The following is a 10,862-nucleotide window of genomic DNA, read 5'->3' as shown; positions in this document are numbered from 1 at the left end:
ATCAGCTGTTTATTTTTCTTCTGAGTCATAAACTGGTCAACAAAAATTATGACATATAGATATGATAGTAAATGCTTAATAAGATTTTCTGTCCTGAACCAACCTTTTGTTGTAATTTTCTACTTACTGAAGTGTTTTCACTTCAGACTTGCTTTTTTCTGATTTTCTTCTATATCTCTTCTTTTAAAACTAACAGATGCCATGCTTTTGCTTTTCAACCAAGGACTTTGAAGAAAGTGAGTTTCAAAAGCTCTAAGAAGTCAGAGTTTTCACATTCACCATTGCAGCTCAGTGCCGCTGCTTTCTCTCCTCTTTGTGTCTACCAAACACTACATGGCCAAGAATATTGCCCCCTAAGGCATAACTCACGCTGTGTGGTGAATGCCTGCATTTTGTCATGTTTACAAGTTTTTGTGTGTAATGAAGCCCATTATGAAATCTTGCATAATATTTTCTGAAACCATTAGCAACCAACAAAGTACTCCCTGTTGCCTTAATTTGGTTTTTCATCTGTTATAAACCTAACTGTAACAGCACAGGGAACAAAAACGTAGACACCTGCAAAGCCTTTTTTAGTTTATTCAGTTAACAGATTAAATATTTTTTCAATTTAGGTTTCATATTGCTTCCAGGGGTTTATTACAGTTACAAATTACTTCAAAGATCAATTTGTGTAATTAAGTCACAACGACATGTGATTTAACCTTTAATTTAATCAATGACATTACTAACACCTTATCTGACCAGTGTGGACCAACAGATCTGAGTTGTACTCACTGTCCATTTCATTATTTACACTTTGCTAGTTTTGAATTCATCTGTCTATTCTTTTTGTCTTCAGGACTGCCTGAATTCGTTGTGGTTTCAAGGTATCATGCAGTTACTGCAGATTAATCAGCTGCACATTCATGTGAATCTCCTGTTCATAAAAGTAGCGCTATTGGATTGAAACTGTGTAGGCCATTTGAGTAAAGTGAAGTTACTGTAATGTTCAAGAGATTCATTTGAGATGATTTAACCTTTGTAGCATGGTGCGTTCTCCTGGGGGACGCAGCCATCAGAAGATTGTTGCATTGTGCTCATATAGGGATGAACACGCTAGCAACAATACTTGAGTAGTGTGTGGTGTTTAAACAATAGCCAACAGCCTGAACCACTGGTACAAGGGATCCATGTTAACCCTACTATCAGAATGCCACAGCAGAAATCAGGACTCATCAGACCCGACAACATTTTTCCGTTCTTCTATTGTCCAGTTTTGGTGAGCGCATATGACGTGTAGCGTATATGCTTCAAGGTTCTACATTTTTGGTGTTCAGAAATGCCCTTCTACATACCTTGGCTAGAAAAAGTAGTTATTTGAGTTACTTTATATTTGCTTGAAAGTGTCTTGAATCAAAGCTCTGAAACCCAACAACCATGCCATGAAGACATTTCTTTCCCCCTTTGGTGCTCAGTTTGAACTACAGCAGGCCATCTAAAGCAGCTGAACAGGTGTACCTAACAAAGTGGCTGATGACTGTATGTCTATTTATATATTTAACAATAAGGACCAGACAGTGTGTTCCAACCTTAGGGAGATCATAGTTATTGGAGTTTAGCCTGCCTGTTTGTCAAAACTGCGATTCAGGAATGAAAGTGTTACTTCCATCATGATTGTGTTAAACTGGAAAAGCTCTTTACCCTCTCAAGGATGCTCTGGGGTAGGTGAGAATTAGCTCAACCACATGACGTATAGACTTCAAGAAGTCACCTTTGTGAGGATGATTGAAGAGTAGGAGGCATAGGGCAAATTACAGGTTTTTTGGTCCCTGTACGCCTGAAGTGAGAGTTTGGTCTTCAATAACAGCAATAACTCAGATCTGTTATGAACTAACACTGGATTCCATCGGGACTGCCTTCGTTCAGAAATTAATTTTTTGGAGGCAGCCAAGGGGCAGAAGAAAAATAATTGTGTTTTGCAAACACACCAGAGCAGTTTGCAGCTCAGTGTAAAGTCACAGTGATAAAAACTCTTGATTAATAAGTAGTGACAATTTGATGATCAAATAGTTCAAATAAAAACAAAAAAACAAAGCAAAAACCCCTGCAGTTTCAGTACTTAGTAGGTTTAAAAGACCAATTTTTAACCTACCTGTTATGGCTGGGCGGCCGGTGTGTTTGCAAAGTGGACACGGAAGAAAGAAAAACTAAGTGTAACACAAACCGAGCCGTTTATTAGGCTGAATACAAGAAAAGAAAACAAGGCAAGGCGAACAGGGGCATAACCAAGACTAAACTAAACTGGGGACAGCTAAACTAAACATGAAAACGAAAACATGAAACTGAACAGGTACATGCAAAACTTTAGCGTGAAGTACTCTAAACATGAACCTGAACAGCAGCTTAGAAAGTCCTGAGACCTGATGTTACATGAAGTGAGTTGGACAGATGAATCGACACTGAACAGAGGGAGACAGAGGACTTAAATACACAGAAGGGTAATGAGGGAAGTGGAAACACCAGGGGAAACACCGCTGATACAAATGAACCTGACACCACAGGGAAGTAAAACTAAACACACTGAACATAGAAACACTAGACTCCTCAAAATAAAACAGGAACATAATGGGACTTTGACAAGACAACACGAGCCTGACAACATGGAACATGTAGACATGAATAAGATGACAGACTGGGGAGACCCGGAACACAAGGAGAGACACGAGAACAGATACTGGAGACGCAAGCACGGGGATAACTAAAGGTTAAACACAGAGGGCAAGACAGAATACACAGAGGACAGGAGAAGACTCATGAACAAGGAGAAATAGATTAAACATAAACTAGACTAAAACTCAACTAAACCCCAATTAATAATAACAACCCAAGAATTTAACATTAGTCCAATATAACATAAGAAAACATAAACACAAAATAATCTCAACACACACCCAGCCCCCTAACACTACCACTCCTAAGCTGGAGCAGTGACATAAATCTACATCAACACTTTAAATTATGTAGCATGATGAGAATTTTTACTATTGCTAAACACAGACTCAAGGACAATTTTTGCATGCTCTATCAAAGTGATTTATTACACTGCTCATCTCTACAGAGTCTCTGACTATGCTCCAGAGGATGGTCACTTTCTGCTCCAAACCGAGTGCCACATTAAAATAAGGTTCAACAAATTCACAAGTAGATTAAAAGATCATTTATAATATTTTTATTATAAATTCCCAAAACAATTTGTAGATTTGTTTTTACAGTGTAAGTAAAAAAGCTGGCCAGCTGAAAGTCAGTTCAGTCAACATCTGTATTACTGTAAATTTTTCTGTAACTCGCCCTATACTCGTTGAGTTATATTTCAGTCGAAACTTGACTAAAAGCCCTTAATGCCATTTCTGGGGCCAAGTCCCTGGCTGAATTTTTAGCCATATTGATCTTTTGCTACATATGATTGATAGCAGTAGGCTGGAGATTAAGTGCATGTTAAAATTCAAAAATAACAGCTCGGATATTTGCGTTCTCTTTTTGGCAGGAAAAAAAAAGGCTCTAACAAAATCCTGTACAATCACACTTATTGCTTAAAAATTGCTAAAGTGGTATCAGGCAAAAGGAAAATTGGTCTGTTTTAACATTTAAATATGGCACTTCATGCAGACTGCCAATGTTAAGTAGAAATACAATAGTTTTAAATAGAAACTAAATGCTCACAGGAAGGAAAGGAGGTTATACCAGCAACATATCTGTGCAGCTGTCATAGCAACATGCCAGTGAGTGTTAAAGTGAGTGTGAGTCTATGGAAAATTGATAGGCAAATTTGCCTTCAGCACTATTGAGACAGTGCTGTAAATTATGACATTACAGATTTTCTTCAGAGCAACATTAATTGGTTTTGCCAAAACTTGGTACCAAAAAATCTTTTTCTGAAGGAAGAGCAAAAAATAAATCCAATTTTTTCCTACAATGAATCCCAGTCCTCTGTCAATGCTGCCTGATATTATCATATGGAAGGCAACACTAATCAGCAGACCTGCTGCACTGCAGGTGTGACAATCAATCCCCCTGACACTTTGCTGCCACGCACTCATCTTTAACCTTTGACTATGAACTCAGCTGCACACCCGTAAAGGTTTTTTGGACCACATCAGTGACACAGTTACCTCTAAGACTGGAAAGCCTAATAGATGAAGAGACCATAAATGCCAAAACACTTAGCTTTGTAAATTAGTCGAAATATCACAGAGCCTTGTCTCCTGTGTTAGATGAGATGAAAAAGGCTTTGCTGTGTCTCCTACATATAGAGTTTAAATTAATTAATCATGTGGTACAAACTGGAAGTCGCCAATTAAAATGACAAAAACAGGAAAAATGATACTTCTTAACAAAGCATGTATTCTGTGCACCTTTTAAACAAAAGTAATAAAAACCAGGGTGAAAATCTTAACACTTAAGACCACAGAACAACAGTGAGAATGTGGCAAAGAAAAAAATGTGGCGATCAGATCAGGTGTGAGAGTCAGCGGAGAAGGAAGCACACCACTGCATGACTCTGTCTGCCTCACTCCAATCATTATCAAAAGAACAGATGGCCTACTTTCCTGTTTTTTGATTCCTATTGTTAATAAAAAAAATTCTAGCTGGACTGTGATTGCAGGTGAAGTTTATTTTTGTAAAAGAATTATGTGTTTGAACTGAGCACCAATTATAGGAAGGTGGTTAAATTGAATGGTTGATGAGGACGTGAAGAACAGTGATATTGGGTTTGGTCTGTGCACACAGGCCAAAAAACATCTCCTTATTGTAGCTAACAGAGCTTTCCAAGCAAAGATAGCATGCAAACACAAAGCTAGTGACCCTAGTAAAAAACATTGGATCCAAAATGCTGAATCGAAGCTGATTCAATGCTGACCCGGGGGAGGCAAAGCTTGATTTTATAACAAAGACGTGATGTTGTTAAATTCATAAAATTAGCCAAAAAATACTCTAATCAAAGAGAAACAAAACAAAGCTGCTCGTTTAGCAAAACAGGTGCTTGTATGTGACTTACCACTCATTTTTTATATAACAATAAACTGGTCCTTATTTGCAAACAGCATTTGTCTAAGTGCTTCATTTGCTTCACCGCCCACTGGGATCACTTAAAATCACTATGCAAGACATCGTCAGAGCAGCAAGAGAGTCAAGATGGAGAGATGTGAATTATTCACAGTGCACCTGTAAACACAGACATTGATTCTGCAAACCTGAACAGAATCAACGGGAGTGTGTAAACTATCTAAAGTTATATTTTTTCCTGTTCTACTTTTAGATGTTAAATTACATCCAAATTAATTACAGCTACAGAGAAATGCTTGTGAGTGAAACTGCTCAGCTTGCCCCCTAATACACATTAGAAAGCAAGAACAAGGTTGTCATTATAGATACAAGAGATTAAAGTAAAAAAATGTTTTTAAATGGTAACTTATCAAGCTAAAAATCAAATCATTATCAGAAAAGCAGCAAAAAAAAGAAAACATTCTTGATTAATTATTGTTGCTTGAAATATAATTACTTTAAGGTAAATCTATCAGTAATATTTTTTGATAAATCTAAACAATTTTACTGCATCAACATAAGTGTTTTTTATTTATATCTTTGATCTTTTAACACGACTGACATAAAGGAAAAAACCATGAAGTCTTCAAATATGCTTTCCTCGCCTATAATTTGTGGTTTGCTTTTAATTATTAACAAATATATTGAATGTGCTGCATCTCTTATGATCTGTCTATAAACTTTGATGGAAAAATGGAAAATCAATTAACAAATTATTTATACTCTATGTCTAAAATAGATTATATGTTTCTCCCTCTCTCTTTTTCGCTCTATGTGTGCGAGTGTTCCTTTAATATAAGAATAAGTTAACAAAAGATGAATAAAGCCTGCAGCGAGCTGCTAATGGACTTTACATTAAGTAAAAATGAAAAATAAACTGTCTTGCTATGAACAGTTTTTCCCATAATGGTTGTATCTAAATATGATAAGCAGTATGTTAGACAGAGCCTCTGTTTGAAGTGACTGTCAGCATTTGTTGTTGGAGAGTCAATTGTCCAGACAGTGATGTGAAAAAACAGGTGAAGATGAACTTGTAGCAGAAAGTTGGGGAAAGAAAAGCAGGGTCAACAACTCATGTTTCGAAACACACCACATCACTTGTTTAATGTTGTGGTATGTGCAGGTAGACCTGTCAGTGGAACTGACTCATTCCCCAGTGCGAATGGAAACACTGCAAAAGCAAACCAAATGTTCCTCAAGGTAAATGAAATGGTATATTCTTGAGTGGAACAGTCGGTTTTTCTAATTTCAACCCATGTAAGCTGGTTTTCAGTTACTGAAGACAAAACTGAACATAGTGTCTCAAGGGAGGAAACGCAGTATTTGGTGATGTTCATTTGTTCCACATTTTAGTCACTGATTACGTATTTACGATTAAGTATTTTCTTTTTAAATTTGTTATAAATATTAGGAACAATTTTTCTGTTTAAAAGTATTAGTTTGTCCAAATGTATCGGAGCCTCTAAAAATGGAAGACAGTGTATAAAAACATTTGTAATTCCTAAAAAGTACATTTAAAACCTTTGTTAAACCCCTTATTAAAGCTGGAAGTCGCACTTCATTCACAGCCTAATATTTTCAAAATCTTCTGCAGTGATGCACAATGGAAAAATGAAAGAGAAAAAACCTAACTGTATATGAGTTTCATGAAAAGGAGATGCGTCTCTTTGTGGATGTATCCTGACTGAAACACACCAGCCATAACCACTCAGAACAGTGGCTTCAAAATTATTTTGAAGCAATTCTATTGAGATCAAAAAGTGGAACACATGAATGTAAGAAGACAATCAGAAAATCTAACTTCAGCTTCCTTTGATTGTATTAAATTCAAGAGCTAGGAAAGTGGAACCAAGGCTTCAAAATAAACAGTGCAACTCATGTATGCATAAATCACTGCTATAAAGCCATACCAATATGTTGCCATAGTTACCACTGGTGAGACTCGTTTTTGTTCTTATCAAGCTTCTGCTTTTGTGCCATAATGTTGTGCTCTTTTATTTTGTGTATTGTTTTCTAAAATTTACCTTTGTTTTTCTTTATATACCTCAAAATGCATGACAAGACAAAAAATACAAAACAAACAAAAAAAACCCTTTGACCTGAGGATTGAAAGTACTGGTTGGTTAGTTAGTACAGGTCTTATGTGCAGACTGACCATTTATGTATCTATCATGAAAATACGTGTGTAAAATAATGAACTGTGCCTAAAGAGACCTTTGAGCACCACTTCATGGTCAAAAAGTATCTGAATGAAATCGTTTTCTGGCAGAGCACACAAATTGTGATGAAGGCCAATCTTGAAAACAAAGGTTTTGGATGTTTTCGGAGGTCATCCGTGCAATTTACAACCACATACCTTATGTTTCTTCCCTGGTGGTGTGACCGCAGTTTGAGGTTGCTGGCCTGGTCAACGGGAGAAGTTCAGCATTTACGTCATGAATCCTTCTCACAAGGACACCTGTTGGCTTGGAGCGATAAGAGGCAGCTGTTTGCCAGTGCTCTATCAGCAACGCTTCTGCAAGGCAGCATTGAGAAGAGAGGGAGGCACTGGGCCTTCTGCCAAATATTTTACAGATATGAAAGCAATTCACTCACACGCATCCACACAGAGTCCACAGAGACCTCACCAGTGTAACTCATATCATAAGATGAGAGACAGATGGAGCCCCCCTCTAATATGAGATTATGAAGTTCCCACATCCCAAAGAGACAACTTAGAAGAAAGAATATGAAAATCCCTGAAAATAAAGGCAGTTTTGAGGCTTTGAGTGAATTGCTGGAATTAAAACTAATTAAACATAATAAAATCAATCTACAGAGACAACATTTTCTGGCATCTACTATGACCCAGTGTTTTAATGATGCAAGATAACTGCAATGGTTAGGAGATGATAGCATTAATGCTCTTTGGAAATATGTAAAAATGTACTAAGACATGTAATGTTGGTATACATGGTTACTATACAACTCCCAGTGAAAAGGGTGCTGGTAAAGATGACTGAAAAAAAAAATCAATGAGTCAATGAAAGGCTGAGTGATGAAATAAAATAAGTTTCCACTGAATTTAAACATACAGTGTTTACCATTAAAAAAATAAACATTTTAAAAAAGACCTGTCTATAGTCTTGATCCAGAATTGGGAATTTTCTGTACTTCTGCATTAAAATCATCTAAAACATGTCAGATTTTAACACAAGTTCCAGGTGTAGAATAATAAAGCCCAGAAGAACAAATGAAAGTGAAACATTGCATTCTTTCATTTACTTTTTTCCAAATGCATTTGCTTATTAATTTTATTGTATTTTTAATAATTTTATTGTATTTTTAATTTTACTAGTAGTTTTGATCTGTGTTGTTCAGCACTTTGGTCTACCTGGTGTGTTCTTAAAGTGCTATACAGATAAACAATGAAGATGATGATGATAATGAAATGAAATGATCTCATATTGCATTTTACTTAAGCCAAGTCCACTGCATGTGATCATGCATAGTTATGGTTAATTGCATTTTGCACTTAAAAATTTGCATTGTAATGTAAATTATCTGTGGACTAGTCGGTGGTGATTAGTGGTCACAGAAAACTGGCAGGCACAGGAATGTACACGCCGACCCTTGGGGTCACTGTCTGATGATGAAATTTATATCATAGGGAGTGGTCTCGCCATCTCGTGGACACGGAAAGAATATAATATACGGTTAAGGAGCAAAGTACTATTTGTAAACCTTTCAGTATCTGGGGTTAATCAGCATGCAAATAGGTTTGGATGGGATCTAGCCCAATTCTCCAAAACTGCAAGATGTTCTTTGGTCCCATCTTTCCAGCAAACACTATTTAAGCGGACAAGGCTTCTGGCTTTTGATCTTTAGAGAACTGCAGGCAGGCATTAGAGATCTTTTTGGAGAGCACATATTTCCTCCCATCTCTGTCATGAACACCATTGTTGTTCAGTATTCTTCTAGTAGTGGATTCAAAAACCATCAACAGCACCATTAGTTAAGTTGAGAGAGGATTAAGTTGATAAAAGCTGCCCTACTTTTGTGACCTCCTCTTGCATACCGTTATGTTCAAATCATCTTTGTTGATTGGACCACTTGTGGTTTATCAGCGTGACATTTGTCCTTACAAGGCAGCTATAATCCTTGTGTTTCAGGGACACATTTTAGTGCTCTGGCCAAAATGAGCTTTGATTTTTTTTTTTTTTTAACATTTTCTCTAGTCCATTAAGACTTAAACCACCTCTCAAGCATCCCATAGCTGTAAGCCTTGCCAATTATCCCCAAGGACTTGTGTCACTTTAACTGCATAAGCCAACTTAATCCCAATAAGAAGAGATCATTTGGAAGACTTCAACCTGATTTATTAAGAGACTTCATTGTTGTTAGTGCATACATGCATGCACTGAATAGAACTCAACAAAATTAGAAACCTACTGTATTATGTTCTTGTGCATGAGCCATAATCCAGATATGGCTGTGCAAAAAAACCCCCAACATTTATACAAATACAAGTAGACACTCTTTCAAGAGATTAACTTATGTTTTGTCCATAGCACAGAAAAAAACAAAATTTTACATAGATATGATCGCAAGTCAGTTGTTATGTATTCATAGTGCAGACTGATGGGGAATTGGCCTTTATTTCTAAGAGAATGTGTCCAGGAACGAATGAACAAGTAAATTAACAAAAAAAACAAAAACAAAGAAATCAAGCGGTGCCTGACATGACATGTATGATCTCACTTTTCAGTCTCTATGACATCTAATTACATTTCATCTTACTTTATAGTGCAGAATTTCCACAGTGACAGCAGAGGCCTTCAGATGCATTATTTTATGTAAAATCTTATAATCTTATCTTTAATCCCATAATACAGTCTTATAGTAAAGAAAATTTGGAGGGACATGGGAACCAGTAAATCTATGTTTTTATATTATATTGTTTTACAGTTCAGTTTATGCATTTCTACACTAAAATATATGCATCAGGCTTATTAGAACATTATTAAGCCATGGATATATATATAAGTATACATCTTTTCACATTATCCACTGCTATTCAGTGCAACAGTCGTCCTTACAACCGAGATCTAATCTTTGTCTTTCAGGGTCACATTTCACGGCTCCAACTAAATGACCTGAAATTTCTTCAGATCCTCTCTGCTCCCTTGAGACCTACGTCCTCTCAAGTATCCTGCAATAGTAGGTCTTGCCAATTATTATAAAGGGCTTGCACTGAGAATCGCTTTTTGGTACTTGTCTTGATTTCTACTAAATTACTAAAGCATTTTAAAAATTTTCCAGATGTGTCATAGAAAAAAGATTGATACCTGGGGCTTTTCATTTACAATTTCATCATCTTTGTGCTACTAAATATTATTGTGGGATTTGTTTTTGTGATGTTGAAATAACACAAAATCAGTTTGTGCAGTTTGTAGAAAAACATTTATTGTTAACTCGAGTTTAAGCTGTCAACACGCTATTTATTTTCCATGATAGCAGTCTTTTTCTCAATAAATAAAATATGACATCATGACTGCTGACAATTTAATCTTGTTGTCTCCTCATGATGGCACCTGTTAGTGGGTGGGATATCTTCAAAGTTTCTTAAAAGTCGATGTGTTAAAAGCAGGAAAAATGGGAAAGTGTAGGGATTTGAGCGAGTGTGACAAAGGCCAAACTGTGATGTTTAGGTGACTGAGTGAGCATTCGCAAAACTGCAGCTCTTGTGGGGTGTTCCCAGTCCTTGCCCTCCCAGGAGTGAAGGCTGGCCCATATGG

Source organism: Oreochromis aureus, linkage group 8 (assembly GCF_013358895.1).
Source record: "Oreochromis aureus strain Israel breed Guangdong linkage group 8, ZZ_aureus, whole genome shotgun sequence".
NCBI classification, from domain to species: Eukaryota; Metazoa; Chordata; class Actinopteri; order Cichliformes; family Cichlidae; genus Oreochromis; species Oreochromis aureus.
This window is presented reverse-complemented; position numbering follows the sequence as displayed.